General features: G+C 34.3%; 1 protein-coding gene across 1 annotated transcript in view; it reads left to right on the top strand.

Moving 5' to 3' along the window:
* The first annotated feature begins 526 nt into the window (after positions 1-526).
* The window catches only part of LOC111059977 (zinc finger homeobox protein 3), a 235,100-nt gene continuing 212,963 nt past the window's right edge, over positions 527-22,663 (top strand). The window contains exon 1 of the mRNA XM_039429008.1: positions 527-868. The gene's annotated coding sequence lies outside the window, so the exon portion shown is untranslated. The remainder of the gene's footprint in view (positions 869-22,663) is intronic.

The raw sequence follows: 22,663 nt of genomic DNA, 5'->3' as shown, positions 1-22,663 counted from the left end.
CTATTAGAATACCATGCTGAGAAGAGTTCTCCAACCACTTACTTTCATGTACTAGTATTTTCTTTTATCAATACTTGAACTTATTTTTCTTGACAATACTTTGGAAGAAAGAACGTCTCAATATCATTCCTATCAATATCGAAAACGTACCTCTGACTTGGTGATGTGTATATGAGGGTTTCTCAAGATTTGAATAAACGGGTTTTTAGGGTAGAGGGAGAAACACGTGTTGTTTTCTATAAATAGTATAAATATTGTACAACTCAATCACAACACTATTTATATTTATAAAAATTTGACGCCAATTCTCATGCAATATTATGCAACGTATCATAATACAATATATAGGGGAGTAAAGGCATTGCTAATATTTATAAAATATAGAATATTCTAATATTTATAAAATATTGATACAGTATTGATAGTGTTGAGAATTGTGTTCTTGATACGGTAATATAAATTTTGTTTCATCTATTTCCAGGTAGATCGATTCTGAGTTTTATATTCGTGTTCTAAACTATAAAAACAAAGTGTGTTTACTGAAAACCTGTGTTCAAAACTAGAAAAACAAAGAGAATTAAAAATAAGTTGTGTGTTTTTACGACTCTACCGCAAAAGGACGTTCATTGGAGAGACGCCTTTCTGCCGAGATTTTGTTTTCCGACTTGATTATCGATTCTATCGAACTTAGACGGACTTAATTTTCTGCGAAGGGCTTCATTTGGATTTGTGTGTCAGTGGGGAGAGAGAGGGAGAAACTGTTGATTCTTATCTGGTCGGTTTCCTGAGTTATTTACTGCACGCAGACTGGATCGATCGAAAACTTCGAGGACTTGTGATCGATTGCTAAAAGGATACCAAATAAATGTAAGTGGATCCAATATTTTCCTCCAATTTCCCAAGTTAATAATCTACCTTTGATGAAGATTTAGCTGTTTTACAATGTGAAAATAAAAAATGAAATTCTCGTATATTCATTCACAATAAAAATACTTCGGTTATCAAGTATACTTGTGTCAGTGATACTTTATTGTATCCAGTCATACATGAATCAGATCAAGTATAATCAGTTCCAGATGGCTTGAACTTGAAATCTACTAGAAACTTCAAGTTAATTTTATCGAGACTGAATCAAGTTCATAACTGAATATCAACAGAACACATTTTCAACAATAATTATTCCTGAAGTGACCCTACTCACCAACAGTAGTAGTGTAGTGTAGTGTTTACAAGTTTATGTTTCTTCAATGGTTCCAATTTTTTTTAAATAACTCAATAGTATTAGTTTCAAGTGGTCATTGAGTGGAATAATACTCATCAATTGAATATAAAATTTTAGTCATCTAAATTCAAAATTTATAGTTTTCATGTTTATTTTGGACTAAAATTTTGAAATTGTACACGTGAAATTCTAACTCTATCTTGACTTTGTCACCTATAAATTTGGAAGAAAAATAGCACAAGGACTACCTTATTATTTTATCTTCTATAATGTTATTGCATTAGTGTCATTTGCATTGTAAATGAATAGTAGTAGTAGTAGTAGTGATTCTACTCTCTTTGATTTTCTCAATGATGAATTAAGAGGTAATCTGTGGTTACCTGTGGTTTGGAACCCCCCTAAGACTATGCACACCTAACAGAATCATCCAAGATCCAACTGTTAAACTTGATGGAACCGTTTTCCATTTGTTCATCAGATATTTAGGTTACCAGAGCATAATTTTATTTTGAGGACTGCATTCACGAATAATTATTCTGTGATCACCTATTTGTAACCTCAGATCGATATCCTTCCAATGATACGGATGAAAACCATTCTAAGATAAGCACTACAAGTTGTTCCAGAGCTCATCTGAAACTTCGATTTGATAGAAAAATTATCCTGCAAATGTACTATCTCTTGATAGGAACTGGAGAATCCTGAAACACTGAAAAATACCTATGAAGGTTTCATTGGGAATACTAAATTTTTCTCATGAATTCAATTTTGTAATTGTTCAATGCTGAGCTCCTATCAAGCACATAATAACATTCAATTGTGAATAACTGAGAGTTGAAAATTTGAAACTAACATGAACAGCTACTCCAATTCATTGAAGCTTGTTTCAATCAAGTTTTGGCCTCATGATAAGAAAGATTTTAGTTCAAGTTTAATTCATTGGGTGTTACTATTTTGTTGGCCTCATAGAACAGTGGAGAAATTTAATGTAAATTTCAAAACTTTAAGCAAAATTAACGTGAGAGGAAATATAGAAGCAATATTTCAGTACTTGGAAGGATGTACAAACGCAATATTTATTATAATATTTCACTCAAACTGTGGGAATACTTTCTAGCTACTACTGCTTCCTTACTACTGAAATTTCCATAATACTTTCATTTCTGCTACAGAACTATAAAAATAGTTAAACGCAAACAATTACATTCCCACAGTAAATTATTCGTACTCTATAATAATATATATCGACGTCATATAATATATATAAATATAATAGATAACGAAGATTTTGAAACACTAGAACCTCCATACAGACTTTTTGATTCATTGCAACGATATCAAACGATAAAATCATCAACCGCAGTAATCTAAGAGTTGATATTTATTTCCGAATCGAATTCTGTGAGAAAATATGACCAAACAATGAGTTTAAATTTGTTTTGAACAATTTTAACACACAACTAATAGCCTCAGGCTGGAAATCATTGATGGCTAGTTAAAACTTCAATTGAAGGACTATTAATTGTGAATAAATAACTGAGGTTATTATTATTTATCACGTGGTTCTTTCCCACAGTTGCCTACAAATATTATATAGTAATATAGTATAGATTTCTCACATAGGTTGGCCTACTATTCTACTTTTAGTTCACGTATCTCGTGGATTGATCTATGAGTATGCTATATGCATGGTTATCTACAGTTATATTGCCTTGAACAAACAGTGCATGTAGATTCGTATACAGGTATGTTATACGTGTTATAAATAATTGAGATCTCGATTGACCATCTTCATCTCACTTCTGATAAGAGTTAATTACAGGTTATTTCCGACACCTGTTAAATGTTCAACGAATTTGTCAAAATGAGCATACAGGATCCAAGGCTAGGTTTCAAGGAAAATTATTTGAGAAATAAAATTACAGAATCAATCAATCAATTATTTTGTTCAATGAAATGCATTACGAAACTAGTCCCGTTAAACCTGAATAGATTTTACAGCAGTGGCCTAAAATAATGAAATGTAATGAATATAAAATGACATGCTAACTAGAAACAATAAACTAAGGAAAAGTTTCAGGAATAAGATGATGAATTGTATGAAATACTGTAATTATAGTAGTAGAGTAGGTATGGTTACGTTCTATCTTCAATTCGTTAATGAAAACATTACACAATACGTCGTGGTTCAAACATTGCAATTTCTTATGATTGCAATTCTTATTAATTTGATTTAAAAGAGAATAGCTTATTGATATGTAACTACGTGCTACAGAACTTATAAGCAAACCATTGCAGAACCAAACGAAAACATTACAATAGTGACTTATTTGTCACTTGTTCAAGGCATATACCTCTCCACCTTCTCTAGTGTAACAAGTTGACATCATTTTTAGTGAGAAACATTTTCATATTAATTTGGCTGTGAATCGTTTCCGTATAGCTTACGTAAAATAATTGAAGAATATTTAGTAGCAGATTTTCTCCAATATTTAAAAGGTCAACCAGCCTCGGAGACACACAGGACCTCATTTCCGTATTTGCCAATCTTCGTGCTCGCGCCCGTACGTGTGCGTCCGAGAGTGCTCCTACGTTGACGATGCTATGCATGCATTCCTTTTCTTCTCTTTTTTCTCTCTTGCCGCCTCCCGTGCTTCGTTATCATCTTTCTTTGTCATTTATATTTATTTGTTAAGCGGTGGCAGACTGGTTTGACCATATTTAAGAAGACGCTGCTGCCTCTTATTTTTCCAGTGATATTTGAAAGCCGGTTTGTTCATAATTCACTGCCGACTTGTAGGCTGCAACAACACTACACCGTCTCCATTGAAAATGAAATTTATCTGATGATGAGAAAAATATTCCTGACCTGGAAGATCATTCAAGTAATGTAAATTCTGCATGTTAAAAAAAGTACACTTTGAATATTAAATTCTGTACCATTCAGACAATAAACACAAATGAGAGTTATTTTATGGACAAAAATGGAATTCAATATGCAACAACAATACTCGTATAAAGTTTCAACAATAATAAAGTAAAAAAATATTATTTAACAAACATATATATAAACTTAGTTAAATTAACTACTTGGGAGCATCAGTCTTATATACATGTTAAGAATATCACCCATTGTTATCTATATTGAAACGCCTCAAAAGATGTTTCAAGAATATCGTCCATTTTTATCTATATTGAAACGCCTCAAAAAATTTCAATCTCAAACAATTTAAAGCTCAGCTATCACATCTAGATTATCTCTCAACTACTCCTAACAAAAACCAGGTGCTATTAGTATTTCATTAAAACAAATACGAGGGAAATTGGTCAGGGTATAAATTTAGTAAGTAGTAATTTTTAATGCATTCTCATGAATATTATTCGTTAAAAGTGTTAATTGAGTGATATATTTCCTATTAATTTATCAATTCAAGCCATCTAAATTCAAAATTTATAGTTTTAATGTTTATTTTGGACCAACATTTTATAAAAATTATACACGTGAAACTCTAACCTTATCTTGGACTTTGTCACCTATAAATTTGGAATACAAATAGCACAAGAACTACCTTATTATTTTATCTTTCAATGTTATTACATTAGTGTCATTTGCATTGTAAATAAATGAATAAAAAAATAAATATTACCCATTTTGCAAAAACTAGAATTCTGGCTGGACTGATGACGCATGCCCCACTATACACATATGATACCTACATATAGCTACCTATCTACTACCCTAATATATATATTTACCTACTGATCACACCCTGACCCGCTTACGGCTTATAGGGGTGACTAAGGATTAAGAGTGAGTGAGAGATCAAGAGGAGGTGATTGGAGATAGAAAGAGAACTAATTGATAAGAGAAAGCAGCTAACACAGAGAGAAGTTCAGAGTGGTAAGAGCGAAACAGAGGAAAATTATTAGCTACCAACAGAGAGACGAAGATGGAAAAAATTATACGTAAAGATTACTAAGAAAGAGAGAAGAATAGCGGAATTATAAGTGTAGATCATCAGCAGAGAGAGAGAGAGAGTGATAGAGTATGGCATAATCTAGTTAGAACATTGGGTGTGTAGGGTAGGTGTACTGTACTAGGGGTTGAATATGAGCGGTTGACTGAATAGTTGGAAGAGGGTGCCTAAAAACTACCCTTAATAGCATCAACCACTTCAATGCGTGCATCTGACAATAACAACTAGTCGTACGCATATTCTGCTATCTATCGCCGGAGATTGGTACTAAACTTTCAACAAACTATTAGCAAAGTGTGTTGGAGAAATCAATATTTATTGTAGATTAGTTTATACCATGGAGGAGTATTAGAGCAAACAAAGATCTTTTCTTGAAATTTATTTTAGATTGTGTGATTTCAATCAGAAATATTCCACTCATCACGTAGATAGAATTGTGTATTTTTAAGTTTGTTTCGGTTCCAACCTGTATTTCCATGTGTTTTCCCAGAGTACAGGGAAAACACGAAGCATAAGGGTTGAGAGAATCAAGAATAATATCCATAACCTTGCTCAAAAAAATTATAATATTATAATTTTCCGTAGATGAGATTAATTTCCAAACAATAGGAGAAATTATTTGGAATTCCTTCCTCTTCTTCTTCACGTGCCTGCTCCGTTTCGGATGTTGGCGATCATAATGGCTATCCTGATTTTGTCGACGGCGCTGCGGAACAGCTCTGCAGATGACTGGTGAAACCATAGCCTCAGATTTGCCAGCCATGAAATTCTCCTTCTGCCAGGTCTCCTTTTTCCGTTGATTTTTCCTTGAAGGATCTCTTGCAGAAGTCTGTATCTTGAGCTATTCCTCATAATGTGGCCGAGGTATTGGAGTTTTCTACTTTTAATGGTATTCAGGAGCTCCGGTTCTTTATTCATTCTCCTGAGAACCTCTTGATTAGTAACTTTTTCCGTCCAGGATATTTTCAGCATTCTTCTGTACAGCCAGAGTCCAAAAGCTTCAATCTTTACCATTGTTTCTTTTGTGAGGGTCCATGCTTCTACCCCATACAACAGAACGGAGAACACATAGCAATGCAATAGTCTCAATTTAGTTAATAGAGTAAGGTCGTGACTCTTGTACACCTTACTCAATTTATTGAAGACAACTCTTGCTTTTTCTATGCGGCATCTTATTTCTTGTGTGTTATTCCATTTCTCATTGATGATGGTACCCAGGTAGTTATAGTGTGAGACTCTTTCTATTGCATTTTGATTAATAAACAATTGTACTCCACCTACATTCTCCTTGCTTATTACCATGAGCTTTGTCTTATTAGTGTTGGAATTCCTAGATCACCTTAAATCATCTTATTGAACTCTCCTAATCGAGAATAATCTACCCGTCTCGTAGATTGAATTGTAAATTGTAGTTCAGCTTTTTTTTATAGTAGTTCGCCTGTTTTCTTATTTGTATCCACAGTGTTCAAAGCATAGAGCGTGGAGTTGATAGAATCAAGTCTCATCATCATCTTGCTCAAAGAGACTGGTATATTATAATTTTTCGTAGATGAGATCAATTTCCAAACAATAGAAGAAATTATTTGGATTTTCTATAGCACCTATAATCTCTCTCATTAAACTGTTAAACTAATCTACTTGACATTCTGTCTTCTTCTATCTCTCCCGTCTTCTTTCTCTCAGCTGTAGAACAAGATTCAATTCTACTCATCCCGTGCCTTCAATGCAGAATAGATGCACATGCTTTTTCTCCCTCTTAGGCTACTGAGTTTTTCTTCCAAAACGAGAGAAGAGTGTGGAGAAAACACAGAATTGAGGGGATGAATGTGTGTGTTTAAGGGAGACAGGAATGAAGATGAAGGTGAGAGGAAAAGAGACAAAGAGAGTGGAGTAGAGGAAATAGCACACGAGAGGGAAAGAGATGAGAGGATTTTAAAGAAATCGATTTTGAGAATGATTGTCTGTATGTGACACCAGTGATGTGCGAGATTGGGGAAAAGCTTATCGCACAAGTCATGGCTTTAAAGTAGAGAAAGTAGGTAGTAGAGAAGGTTGAAGAAGGAGCTAAGAGAATACAGGAATAAGGAGTGGGAGAAGAAGGAGGAGGAAGAATAGAATAGAATAGAATGACTTTTTTATTTATGTAAATAAAATTTTATGTATTTAAAATTTGCGAAATTTGGACAATATTGTCCTCTCTACCACTTAACCACGAGAAGGAAGAAGGAGAAGGAGGGAAAGTCGAAGGAGGTGGAAAAAAGAAAAGGAAATTGAAGGCTTGAAGAAGGCTTATGTAAAAATATGAAGTGAAAATATAAAAGTAAAGGAAAAGAAGTCAAGGATGAGGAACAAGGAGAGAGAGAAGAATAAAAGATGGGAAACGTAAAGGAAAAAGGAGAAAAATATTGTGTATTAAGTGACAGGAATGAGGAGGGTTACCGGAGAAGGAAGCAGAAAGAATTTGGGAAAGAGAATAAAAAGCTATAAGGAGAAAAAATTATGGGAGGGACATGAGAAGAAGATGTAGATAAGGAAGAAAACATATGCTTAAGAAGATTAACGAATAAGGTTAGATCGAGAGAGAGGATAGAAACATGGGGAAGAAGGCACAGGTATAATGTTCATGAAGAATGTATACAAACACGAATTGTAATAGACTGAAGAAGATGATTGGAAAAAGTAAAAATTGATGAGAATGGAGAAAAATAGGTAGAGTGGGGAATGAGATAGCAAGGAGCTCTAAAGAACTGAGTAGAATAGGTGAGGGAAGCTAAGTGAGTTTAAAGGAAAGCCTTCAAAACCCTCGATTTCTCAACTTTTTCAAACCGTTTCCCATATATCGGCTGCAATCTCCAATGTCTCCCGTCTATGCCTTTACAAGTAGGAGCCGATCCTTTCCAACTGAAACTAATCCCGTTCATTCCTAATCAGAATCAAGTATCTTCGATGATGTCTCTCCGATGTTCTTCTTCTTCTACTTCTTCTTCTTCTTCTCTTCTTCTTCTTCTTCTTCTTCTTCTTCTTCTTCTTCTACTCCTTTTCTTCTTCTTTCTCTCGTTCTCCTACCTTCCATTGTTCATTCGCTGAAAACTCCCCACTCTGGAGCACTCGCTATCAGCTTGATAAAGTTCAACAGTTCATTGAGATGTCTACTGCAAACTTCGAAACGACTATCGATGTTCAAAAAAATCTTCGACTTGTTTTTCATGTGGAAAACTTGAATCGATATTTGGAGATAAGTCATCTAGTGTTTTCAAATCTGTGGATTGAGAATTTTTCGAAAAAGTACTGTAAGAAAACTGAGCTTTTAATATACATAATATTATAACACATGCAAAATAGATTTTATGCAACACATTCTTATTTATATTTTAGTGAAAACTGTCTCTCATAAAGTTGTACTCAATGTTGCTAGAATAAACCTGTATTGAAGGGGCGTACAGATATACGCGCCGCGAACATGAGCAATTCACTTTCAATCAGCTGACTATATCTGTATTTTTACAGTACGGTAAGATACAGATGTAAAAAGCTTTGCATCATCTGATTAAAAGTGAATTGCTCATGTTCGCGGCGCGTAAATCTGTATGCACCTTTATACAGTTCAACCTTGGTTGAACTGTAAAAACTTCAGTTCTCCAATAGCAACTAAAGAGCTACTAAGCTGTAAAGCTACTAAGCTACTAAAGAGCTGTTAGTGTTCTCTAACAGTTTGCTGATAGTGACATTGTATTTTTCTCTTCCCAAAACAAATAGTATTCACATTGAAATATAGAATCCATAAATGGAACATGGAATATGGTTGTAGTTCATATTCCATGATTATAAAACAATCAACAATATATAATTATAACTTTCTATATGATTCTCTCTAGCTGTAACATGATACCACATACTCAATAACTCAAGCCACTTTCACATCAATGATATTATTATCAGTTTATCAGCTTCTGGAAATCCCATATTATTTATTCTCTCACTCTTCTCAAATTCGCTACTTTCTCGATTTCATGTGTAAATGTCAGTTCGATGAGTAAAGACAGGTCTTCAATTTCATTAATTTTCATACATAATTACATTATTAACAAGCTATATTATTATTCATGACGATATTCTACATCGTATACAACAATTATTAATTCTACTATTACAAATACATTCAACTCATATTCACACTTACACTTTTCACTACTTTTGATATGATGGTAAAATGACAATATAATATTATATAATATAAGAGGGAAATAATGCTGAACATAACTTGGGAGATTCAGTATTATTTATAGATTTATACTCAAGAGTTTGATACCTCGATTTTGCCAAGTTTACGTATGAAATAGTATTGAATGTGGTGGAGAGGAGAGAAGGTCAAGAACACATTCATGCCAATCGATGCCGGTTAGTGCTTGTCGGAAGAACTATCGAAAAAAGAGGTTTAAAGAAAGAGAGGGTGAAGAAGTGATAGGAGAAAGTAAGAGTGATAGTATAATCGTGGTTAGGTAAGAGTTGTGGGTGGGAGGGGTTGAAGGGGGGAGACAGTTACAATACTTTTACGAGAGGGGTTGTAAAAGTGCAGTAGGAAAGTTGAGGGTGCTACTCACTCACTCATGCTCTCCCTTTCTCAAGATTGTTCGATCTCCTTCTCACCTGTTTCTTTCTCCTTTCCTCCTTTAACTTTCACTTTTTTTACTTCTTATTTTTCTACTTCTTCTCCTTCGTCCTTCCTCACATTCATTCCACTCCTATCTACTTCCACGTATCTATGTTTACGTAGAACGTAGGGACGTAATTCCCAGGCTATTCCAATATTGCTACACTTTTCTTTGTGTTCCATTTTTTGATTCTAGTCGGCTCAGTACAGGAATAAACATAAGGAAGCAATAGGAGAAAGGGTAATGAGAAAGAATTGTCGATATGAAAATAATTGTAGGAATGTTTATTTGCTTCTGTGTATTATTTATTGCGTTGGGCTGAGGGTTATTTATAGAGATCTAATGAGGGTTTTCAATCACAGTAACTAGAAAGGAATAGTTGAAACCCTTGTACTATTCACTATACTATGATATTTCACGCAAGTTTGAAATCCTAAATTACCTATATACCGAATATCCTGTATACCTAAAAATCCTCTAATAAAAATTTCAGAACATAAAAACAGTAAAGACTTAAAAACAGCATGAATTAATAAATGTAAAAATCTTAAATAATGAGAACCTATCAAAATTTAAAAAAATTATAAATCTAAATTAAGTTCTTTTATTCCCAACAATTAAATTGATTTTTAATAATAGGATATCCATTGTTTTTAATCTTATTTGCTTGTGTTTTAGCAGAAACTAATCGTTCTCCATTTGATTTTTCTCCATCTGATTTTTTCTGAATATAGAAACATTTCTTCAACTAATAGTAGTACTCTTCTATTGGAATAGCTGACAAAAGCTTTGTTTCTTATGTGATGCACTGTTCAAGTACAAAGTACCATTTTATCGTGCTCATTTCTCATCAACTAAATATTCACATCTTCACATTTTCCTCACCTCTCATCCCCAAACATATCCCGATATTCTCTCCAGTTTTCATTTCCTCACAAAAAATAATGTCCAAAGCTCCGCCAATTTATGGAGATGCATAACAATATTATCTATTTTATCCATAGTTATTACAAATTGCTTTTTTCATATCATATACAGCTCAATGATTATTCTCTTGATTCATATTTTGTAAATTCATCTATAATTTTGCTTTATTGTAAGCTATTGTATATAAGTGTATAAGCCAGTATATATTGTAATCTACATAAATAAAGTACTCAATCAATCCATCCCACTCTGTTGAATAATAATTCTCCTTTTCCTCAATAACAAAAATAATTATTGATTATCCGTAACAGTATGATTAGCCTATTGATGCCATTAGAACTGCATCTCCTCGATGAAACATAGTTCTAGGTATTTGTATCCTTAGTTCCACCTCCTTTTACTACAAAAATAATTTACTCCTGGAAACTAAGATCCTTACTTTTCTATCCTCATATTCCCTCAACAAACTCATCCTCATTTCTGTATCTCTCTTTCTCCTCCAACAATAATTATAACCCCCTGAAACTACCATCCTCACATAGCCTCAAATCTCTCCCCAACTCATTTTCCACCGCTACTCATTTCCATCCCGGGAAAGCGAGAGAGGGGAGGTCGCAGCATAGTTACGTGGTGGGGGTGTCAAACACCCGGACAATGTTTGAGGGGAGGCAGATGATTAGATGCACGAGAGGGTGATTCCACCCTCACCTCCTCCTCTTTCCACTCCTCATCCTCCTCAGAGGCGTCTTTCGCGCAATCGCGTCAGCTCATTACAACCCTCTTCCTCCTCCCACTCCTCTGCCTCCTCGCATCCCTACTGTACATGCGCTCCAACATTAATTAGGGAACCCTTCCTCCTCAGCCCATCGCTGAGGAGTGGATAACCTCCTCATGCAAATGCTCTCCTATCAGTCGTGCAAGCCAGCAGCTCTCTGGTGGGGCGTTTGCGTTGCTCTGCCGCACGTTACGCCGTTGTTACGCAGCCGACGACTGCACTACGCAGACGCGAACGACCGAACGTCTGCTGCTAGGTCGGTAACTTCACTTTCAATGTCATACAAGTGATTGTTTGTTTACAGTTTTTCAACTACTCGATAGTTTTTACAGCCAAGTGATATTTGTTTACAGTTCTACAACTACATGGGGAGAGTTTTCTCATAAGGTGATATAACCTATACTGGATACATTTTCTCATTGTTACTCCTCCAATAGGGGTGAATGTTAAATATTGTCTCCGAAGTATTGTTTCAACTTAAATCCTTCCAATGTGTTAGGTTCTTGAGAAGTTTTCAACTGGGTACGGAAAGTTACTTTAGCGGTTTACGGTTTACATACATGATTACGGCTTTTTGTCAACATTAGGGTGAATAAAATGATTACTGTATTCCTTTATTGTTACTAAATCTATTGTTCCAATGTTATAACTAGCTCTTTTAGCAAATTGGATTGTTGCAACCGCATTCAAATTGTTTTCTTCTCACAACAGTTTTTCCACTATGTACAGAAGAGTTCTTCTATCATGAAAATATAGTGGATAAAATCGTTAGTGGATAGTTATAAAGTACTGAATAGCTAATGATAGAGATGAATAACAAGCATATCTAGTTTCAACATGAATTTTTGCAACGTGTTAGTTTCTAATAGAAGGATGGATCCTCTTATGCACTGTTCGTGGCCAGGTGAGGGGGAATATTACCACAGTCATATTGTAACCGAAGTTATTGTTTTAAATCTATTCTTTCATAGTGAGAGTTGAAGTATCAATTGGAATTGTTTCAACAAGTTGACTCTTTGAAGCCCTTTCATCTTACCGAATAACCTCTTCAGGGAGCTTTCTCAGTATTATAATAGAAAAGAAGAATGATTTCTCCCGATCTATTCTTCACGAGATGCATTTTTCATCAGAAAGCTCCATTCTTCAGTCTTCTTACAAATAGAGTACTTCAATATTTGTTACAGTTTTCTAATCAATAGAACTTTGTTGCACTAGGCTCGGAACTCATCGGCATTTGTTGGTCAGTTAATCATTCACCGTCTCCTCACCTCTTCCATTAGTCACATACAATATAATACAAAAAGAGTTATTGCAAGTCGCATGCAGAATATTTGGTTATGCTCGGACTTTTAATTCAACTCCTGTGTTGCATCATGAGGATAGACTTTTAACAGCTCCCGTTCTTGTAGAATTGGATTTTTTGACTCATCTATTCGAAATTCTGGTTCTCGAGTTTCTTTCAGTTTTCGTTTGTGATTAGAACAGAGCATATCAGCAACTATTATCAACAGTGCTCCGTATTTGTGTATCTGAGTGTTAGTGTGACAGTGTGTATGTGAAGATGTGTAGGTTAGCTGGCTATCAAGTCCATGTACTACTCCGCCACCCCTATACATTTACGACCTCTTACCCCTCGCTTGTGGTCCACGTCTGCAAATTTTGAATCGTTATTCTTTCTCTACATTTTTTAATTTTTTTGATCTCATCTCTAGTCTGGTCCTCTGGTCCTTCATCTTAAAATTGAAATTTATATTAATCGTTCTCTAGTATGAAAAAACAGAATTTTGTTTTTGACATCTTCTCATCGTTCAATTCTAGGTCGATTGTTGCCATCTTCCATTTTCAATCCCTCCTACTACCTCATTCCCTTTATTCTTGATGAATTTACTGTTTTTGTCTCAGTTCTCGATGATGAGTATAAATTTGCTTTTTGTGTAGTTGAGAAGTTGATTTTGTGGTGATTATCCATATTGAATGAAAAAGACTAAGAAATTGTCAAAAACCACAGATTTATTGATACTTAGAAAGACCAGTTTCGGTTATCACACCATTGTCAATCTCTGATAAACCTCTGTCTCCGATACTGGACTCTGCCTCTGAACTCAATCTCTGATAAGAGTTTATCAGAGATTGACAATGGTGTAATAACCGGAACCGGTCTTTCTAAGTATCAATAAATCTGTGGTTTTTAACAATTCCTTACTATTTTTCATTCAGTATAAATTTGACCGATTTATTACTAGTTGAGTGACGTCATAGAACTGTGCTCATGGTTGGTCAAAAAAATTTACAAACTTGATCACGTTTAAATTCGATCTCAAATTCTTATAACTTATGAAATCTCTGATAAGAGTTTATCAGAGATTGACAATGGAGTAATAACCGGAACCGGTCTTTCTAAGTATCAATAAATCTGTGGTTTTTAACAATTTCTTAGTCTTTTTCATTCAGTATAAATTTGACAGATTTATTACTTGTTGAGTGACGTCATAGAACTGTGCTCATGGTTGGTCAGAAGAATTTACAAACTTGATCACGTTTAAATTCGATCTCAAATTCTTATAACTTATGACCCGTTTCCAGATACTGTACTTCCATATAATTTAACCGACCAAAAGATTTACTGAAAAACTAAAAAACTTCATCGTATTCTCCTCAGTTTCACTCATTGTTGCATTGATGCCGTCAGATTACGTCACTTGAACGCCGTTTACTTTGATAGACTTACAACCAGTAGTGAGTCTTCTTCAAACAAAAATAAACCCTGTTAATGATTTGAAGTACATTGAGTTAGAGCTTTTATATGTTAGGAACCATTCTCCCAAGAATTCCAAGCATCCCGCGGTATCTCCTGAGTTACTGTGACCATTTCTGTTTGGTGACAAGATCGTACGTTCGGTTAGAAGATACTTTCGGATTACTGAGAGGACCAGTTCGGATTAGTGGTGGGACCAGATGCCAAAAATAAAGTTTCCGTGTCATTAATCAAGCCGATAGAACGCATATTCTTCTGACCTTTTAGATCCATGCTTATATTTATTGACAGCGGCTACAGATATGCGTTTATTGGTGCATTAATTCATCATTTATCAAACTAGAAGGTTATTTATTCCCATCATTAACATTTAAACATTTTATTCCATGATTTCATCATATAGCGCAATTGTCATCATCCTGAATACGCTCTGGTAATAATAATGTTCTAGAAAGTATATTGATGAGACATCAAATTGGGGAAAATACTCTCTTCATAGCATTCGGAAGCTTTGGAATGTCATCACCACTTCTTATTCGAAAAAAATGGATTTACGTTCTTCTGTTGAAAACTTTTCCATTGGAAACAATATAATAATATAACAATTACTAAGACAAGTTTGTGAATGGAGTAGCCAATAATCCTTGGATGCGTGTCTCTTCCTAAAGAGGTAGCGAGTACGGATTAGTTCCAGATTAATAGAACTGTTCAATACAAAACAACTGAAAAATCTCATAATCATTGAAAACAGAGAAAAATCAGCAACTATGCTTTCATAAATTCCTAATATGAAGCTTAAACTTAATGTGGCGAAGTTTACAGAGGGAATGAAGTCTTCGACAAAGGCAAACTCTCATTTTGATAGGTCAACTATCTCTATCTCTATCTCTATAATGTGTATATTCTTCTCATTCTCTTAATATATAATTGAAAAATATCCATACCATATGTTAATATAAAACTATAATCCAGAGAGAGTACCTCTTCGAAACAGTTGTTAACTGGTAACTAAATTAATAATTTTGTCAGGTTGGCATTAAGTTGAGTTGACTTTGTTAGGTTGGCACCAAGTTGAAGATTGAAATGCATTTATAAAATTGATTGGGCACTGCTACTTCAATCACAGCTATTCCTGGGAATATTATATTACTACTATTATATAAAGCCTAATAGCATATGGTCCCATTTCCACTGGGATAAATATTATATTCCTATGCAAGTTTTAAGTCTACTGAGAATTCAAATTCACTGATGTAAATTAATCACCAGTTTTTCAAGTTGAGTTGAGTCAGGTTTTTCTCATTCTGTTATTGTTATTCGAATGATAAGGCTCAGTTTGAAAATAGTCTCTCAGTTATTATCATATTATATATTATTACTTAGAATCTATTATTAAATTTTAGATGTATTATTGTATTTGTCAAGCTAGACATTATTTGGTTTCTGTATATGTATTTATGAGTGTGGATAAACTCGATTTTGAATTATTTCGATAAATAGGTGACAATTTCAAGGCGTACGCATCATTCAATATGTTTATTTATTTATTTATTTATTTATTTAATCATTCAGAATTACATAAATTACAGAAAAGTACCACAGGCTTATAAGCCCAAAACGGTTCCGATTCTAATTTATACAACAGTCCAAATGTAGCTAGGTTATGTGTCACTTAACATTCATTAATTACACACTCAATTCAAAATTCAAAACACACAAAAATCATTTCAAATTAAATTAAATCAATCACGATTAATTATAAATTATATTGTATTATTGTATATTATATTATGTTGTATTTCCAATTATACAAACTCATTGTTCTTTTCCCAACTATCATCATTGATATTCTACATAAAACTGGGCTGAATATAGTGACTGAAGTAAATTTACTAATTTCGGATGTATTCAGGTTTAAGCTCGGTTCTCGAGTACGTTAAACTCGTAAACGGTTGCAATGTCGTGCCCTAAGGTGATTTGCCCTCCCCTCTGTCACGAGAGGAGGTTGATTAAGGTGTCTCCCGGAGGTAGATGAGGGTGGCGAGTGGATATAGAGGTGGATGGTAGGGTGAAGGGTGAAGGGTGGAAGCACTTGGAACCATCTAGGAAGCGGCCCAGGAAGGAAGTTGGTCTCCTTAAGTCTGGTCTACACTATCGATCTTTTCAAGGCCAAAGTGACGACCTAATAGACTTACAAATCAATTTTAATAGGGATTGTGTGCTGGAAACCTGGTATTGATACCAAAATATCTTGTTTTATTCTCAGCTTGTTGTTTATTTTAAATCTAATTTTTCAATGAAAAATGTTGTTACAATGTTCCAAGGAGACATATAAGGGTTTAACCTGTTGTCTCCATGTGTGTATTTATGCAAATAAGAGATTAAAATGACAGAGGGAAAAGCCTCCATAGTTCCTTCACGAATTGAATTTTTGATAATGGTAATAGAAATGTTCCAACTTGAATTCATAATATTTCATCTATCTAGTTCATCCTTTTGAGATCTTTTGGAAATTATAAGCAAATTCAATATTGGGATTGATACTAGGTATAATAATTGATAAAATCGTCGTGATATCATCCCTCAATCTATCTATTGATATTTTCTAACTTCTGTTTGCATTAATAATCATAGATTGGATTAATTTCCAATCTTAATTATTATTACCTGACAATTTTCATCTTGACTCGATGATTTTTACACGTGTTTCGATGCTCAGATCGTTTGATGAGCTTGATTTGTAACTTTTATTGATTTATTTCCATCGATTCAATGGTCTCTTGTGACAAACATTTCGATGGATGATTATGATCCAAAATAGACTAGAGAAAATATTATGTAGAATAACTAACATGAGAAGAAAAAAGCTGAAAAGAAAAGAAGAGAGGAAATGGGAAAATGAAGAAGAAAATTCAGATGAGAAGCGAAAGTAGTAAGAGTATAGGAGTAGCCTAGTGCTCAAGCCATGCTCCATGACTAATGAAACCGACTAAAAACATGTGTGTGAGGGTGGCAGTTTTCTTCCTCTTCTTCATTTTCACCTCTTTCTTCTCCTTCTTTTTCTCCTACCCACCGACAGTAAGGCACCCTAAAACTAGAGAAGAAAACCCCAAGTCCCATGCAACTCACTCCAATCGATATCTTCCTTTTTAATTACACCTCCTTTCGTCAGCTGACCTCTTCCTCTCACTCCTTCACCACCCATTTCTCCCCCTTTTACTACTTACCCTTATTTCGTACTCCTCCTGTCCGAGTAGTTTGTGTCCGAGAAGTTTCTAGTGCTACCACGCTTTGGCGTTGTATTTTCACCAGGCATCTGTGTCCATGGCGAACGAGTTTTAGGTTAGGTTCTTCGTCCATAATCTATGATAACAATGAATATCTGTATGAAATTATAGGAAAATTTCAATAATAAAATAATGAATGTTGAAGAAATTATTTTAGTTTTATAGTCATCGATTTTTTAGAACTAATACTTATAGTTGAGATGTGCGCGAATTTTAGGTCAGGTTCTTCGTCCGTGATCTATGATAACAATGAATATCTGTATGAAATTTGAAGAAAATTTCAATAATAAAATAATGTATGTCGGAGGAATGATTTTAGTTCCATAGTCATCGAGTTTTTGAGGATTGATAATTAGTTCAGATGTGCTTCGGGGCTTCAATTGTCAGGTATCGCATTCGAGAGGTAATGCTCCTTGCTTTATGTTTGCTTTTTCAGTCACAAATATTTCTGGACATTCTCTGAAATTTGAACTTCAGAAAGGAGAAAGTAGAGGAAGATAAGGAGAAGAGGAGAGACGACAATAAATGGGAGGATAAGGAGAGATAAACGATAATGAAATTGGGATAAATACAGAAGAAAGGAGTAAATGAGCACAATAAGGAGAAGGAGGAATAAGGAGAATAAAGAGAAATGGTGATGAAATTGGGATAAAACAGGAGGAAGAGGTAAATGAGCGTGATATTTAGCCATCGTCCAGTCTGGATATTGTGAACAATTCATCAAGAAAGTTCCTCCAATCTCACCCTTCCCCTTCTCCCACACCCTTCCATCTCCTCTCTTTCCATTCTCTCTCTTTCTCCTTCCTTGTTTCCTGCTGTGTGGATTGTAATCATAAGCGCTGTGCGATTCATTTATTACTCACACTTGCGTTAACGAACTGCGAACCCTTGAACATGAGAGACGAGGAGAAAGAGAAAAATTAGAGAAAAAGAAAAATAAGGAGATGATGATTATGATGATGATTGTAGTATGTGGCCACGGGGCAAACAGATATTTGGTTGGGGGTTGATTTTCGAATTAAGGGGCACTATACATACCTCCCTCTCTCTTTTCCTTAATTTGGGGTGCAAAAATAATTCCTCATTCTCTCCTCTTTCAAGGAACTGTTCAAAGCGAAAATGACGAGTGATGGATGATGTAAGGAAGTGAGAAGATTACCAGAGGAAGAGAGAGAAAGAGAAGAATCACACAAGTGATTATGATGTGGATAATTATTATTTTGAGTGAGGTCCAGAAGGGAGTTGAGGCTTTGATAGAGTCTGAATTATTGAGGTGGCAGGAGATTGAGTTGGGGTGGTCTAGAGGTACTAGGAAGTCTCATTCAGCACTGAACAATTTATTGTATAAGAAAACTATTCCACGTTACCCTCATAATATTTTCAGAAATCCTTTTCAAGCAGGACTTTATGAACTCAATTCGAAAATACAAAAATAATATCAATTTTGTGTTTATTTTGGACTAAAATTTTATAAAAATTGTACAAGTGAAATTCTAACCTTATCTTGGACTTTGTCACCTATAGATTTGGAAGTGAAATAGCACAAGGACTATCTTATTATTTTATCTTCCAATGTTACTACATTAGTGTCATTTGCATTGTAAATAAATAAAAATAAAAATTATTGGAAAAGTAACAACTTTACAGCCCTTCACAAAACCTCTCCAGATTTTGATTGATTGAAATATCTCAGAGTCCACGTTCTGATTCGACTACATCAGTTTGAGTTCAATCCCTTGATCAAAAGAATGAATATGAACCAGAAATTTGGATGAATTGGAGAACGAATCAATTTTTAAGTAGTATTTGTGGAAAATCTGATTATCTACATGATAGTCAGTGAAACTATAATATTTCGAATGTAAGAAATGTTACTGAAATTTGTAAACACTTGAGATGATTTATGGAAATTAATTCTTCCAATATCATCTCACTTCTAATATCAAGTAATGTGGCTTTCAGTGTGAAAGAACGGTAGGCCTACTTATATATATTTCCTCATGAAGTTTTCTGCCCTCTTGGATAATACTATGAATGTTTTAAGACTCCACCAATAATATTACTGTAATAAGGACAACAGTGAATAAATAAATAAATAAATAAATAAAATTTTCATTCTCCTCATTTTGGAGTAGGCTCGAATCAAAAAGTGTTAGCATTATTAATCTAGTCAAGTACACATTACCAATGATATCCAAGATCTAATAGTATTCAAGTTCTTGAGTATTTCCAAAATGAATAATTCTTCCGAACAACATACTTAACGAACAATAATTCCATTCTTCAATACTTTAGAAGTGCTTTAGAGACTTCCAGTTTTGAAGAAGGCTTTCACTACTGAAACAAAATGCAGATTTTCCCTCCAAAGTGGGAAGATTTGATAAGAAGCGTGAAGGGACTGAGAAGAAGGGAAAAGAAATGGAAGGGAAAGCAAGTAGTATGCCCTGAGGCCAGCCGTTTCTGAAGAGGGTTGAAGGGCTCAGAAAATGATCAATAATTTTGGATAGGGCTATAAGTGAAGGGACTCTGGCATAGGCGTATAATCTATACATACAAAATACATATATAGAATACGTTGTGGGTGTCTGTATCTGTCTTATCTGTTCCTACAAAGCTATAGATATATGAAGCATTGTGAAAATTGTGTATACTTACAAAACATAGTTATAGAAAGTATGTGATGACAAACAGCAATAGCCTATCACTAGATTAACGCAGAACAAAACCCGATGCTTTGGGGTGAAAATCTCCTAAACTATACATTATCCTCTTTTGTGCACTCTCACCAGTTTTATACCCTCTTATTCGTTCCTGGTTTCTCTTATTTTTGGCTGGAATGACCCGAAAAGAACAATATTCTCTACTAAATTCTGTAGTATCATTTGTTCTCAAATGTCGACTATAATGTTAGATTGAATGAAAAAGTCTAAGAAATTGTCAAAAAAACACTGATTTATTGATAATTAGAAAGACCGGTTTCGGTTATTACACAAAAAAAAAAATCAGTGGTTTTTTGACAATTTCTTAGTCTTTTTCATTCAATATGAATAATTACCACAATATCAACTTCTCAACTACACAAAAAGTATTATGTTAGACCCAAAATGAGAGAATTATACTTTTGTGTTTATTCAGTTTTATTTTAAGTGAGTTCCATAGTGTTAAGTTCCAGCAGTTTAAGTTCAGTGAAACTAAATTTGTACGGTATATGGCTTCTTGTTGGTGGGGAGTCCCTGACGGTACGGGTGGTGGGTATTGAAGTTTCCATGTAAGTCTCATTTCAAGCCTTTTTCAATCAATCCCAAGTAATTGAGGCTGCAGAAATTAAATATATTCACAATAAACCAAAACACATTATGAGCCGAGTGAAAAACATTAACAGTAGCTTTCGATTTCTAACAATAAATTAATTCAATATGAATATTCGATACTTTTCAAGTGTATATTTGACCGAGCGAAGTGGGGTCTGCGGGGGGGGGAGCGAAGTGGATTCAAGTCGACGGTTTGGCATTTCTCTTAATGTTTAAATGTTTGAAAGTTAAAATGTTCAGATGTTTATATGTTGCGCATTTACGGCGAAACGCGGTAATAGATTTCCGTGAAATTTGACAGGTATGTTCCTTTTTTAATTGCGCGTCAACGTATATACAAGGTTTTTGGAAATTTTGCATTTCAAGAATAATATAAAAGGAAAAAGGAGCCTCCTTCATACGCCAATATTAGAGTAAAAATCAGACTATAGAATTATTCATCATAAATCAGCTGACAAGTGATTACACAGATGTGTGGAGAAGCCAGTCTATTGCTGTATTTCCATAAGGTCTATAGTTTGAATCAAGTACTTGTGGATGAGAATACTGCGTGAGGTCTACTATTCACAGAACTACTAGTATCTCGATTTTAACTAAGTCAACACCACCTAGGTTTACTTCAAATTTAGGTGGTAGTGACTAAATACTATACTTTAGTCTCATGTATATCATTGTGATTGACTTTATTCACAATGTAATGACAATGGAATTCTCTTCTTTCACTTCCTCTTAGATCTTTTCACTTCCTCTCCCTCTTTTCTTTCCTTCTACTTCCTTTTCTATTTGTCTTCCCTCCTTTCTCCTCTTCCTCATATCACTTCTCTCTCCCTCCCTTCCTACTCTCTTCTTTTATTCTTCTTTCTCTTCAGTGCTCACTCTTTTACATTGATCATTGCAATGTTTTCGTTGAGATCCATACATTTTCATGAAGCACATAAATAGGACTGCTACGATCTGTCTCTGAATATTCCCAAGCCTCCTATATTTTTGTCATCGTTCTACTAAAAATATTTTGATTTATACATCCATTCATGAATTTCAAGTTTGTCGCCATCCTTCTCTTTTCCCTTCCGTTCTCTCCTTCTATGCCTATCTATCTCTTGCACTTTATGTCTCTTTTTTCTCCCTCTCTTTCTCTTTTTCAATTTTTCTCTTTTTCTCTTCCTTTCTCTCTCTCTCTCTTTTGGTGGAGAGTTAGTGGGAAGAGTACTTCGAATATTTTTCCCAAAGAATGGACATTGATATGTCCAAAGCTCCGCCAATTTATGCTGATGCATAACAATATTATCTATAGTTATTACAAATTGATTTTTTTTCATATTATACACAGCTCAATAATTATTTTCTTAATTTATATTTTGTAAATTCATCCATAATTTTGCTGTATTGTAAGCTATTGTATATAAGTGTATAAGCCAGTATATATTGTAGCCTATATAAATAAAGTACTCAATCAATCAATCAATCTCACTCTCACTCTCTCTCTCTCTCTCTCTCTTCTCGTTTTTGCTTTTTCCAAATTTCTTTTCTTTTTTTCTTATCATTTTTATAATAAAATTTGCCTGCCAGGCATAATAATTATTTTCTTAGTTTATGTTATGTGAATTCATCTGAAACTTTGCTGTATTGTAAGCTATTGTATAAGTGTATGAGCCAGTATATATTGTAGTCTACATAAATAAAGTACTCAATCAATCAATCTTTCTCTCTCTCTCTCTCGTAATACTCTCTTCTCACTATCTTTTGCAAGAACGAAC

Source organism: Nilaparvata lugens, chromosome 5 (genome assembly GCF_014356525.2).
Source record: "Nilaparvata lugens isolate BPH chromosome 5, ASM1435652v1, whole genome shotgun sequence".
NCBI lineage: Eukaryota > Metazoa > Arthropoda > Insecta > Hemiptera > Delphacidae > Nilaparvata > Nilaparvata lugens.
This window is presented reverse-complemented; position numbering and strand designations above follow the sequence as displayed.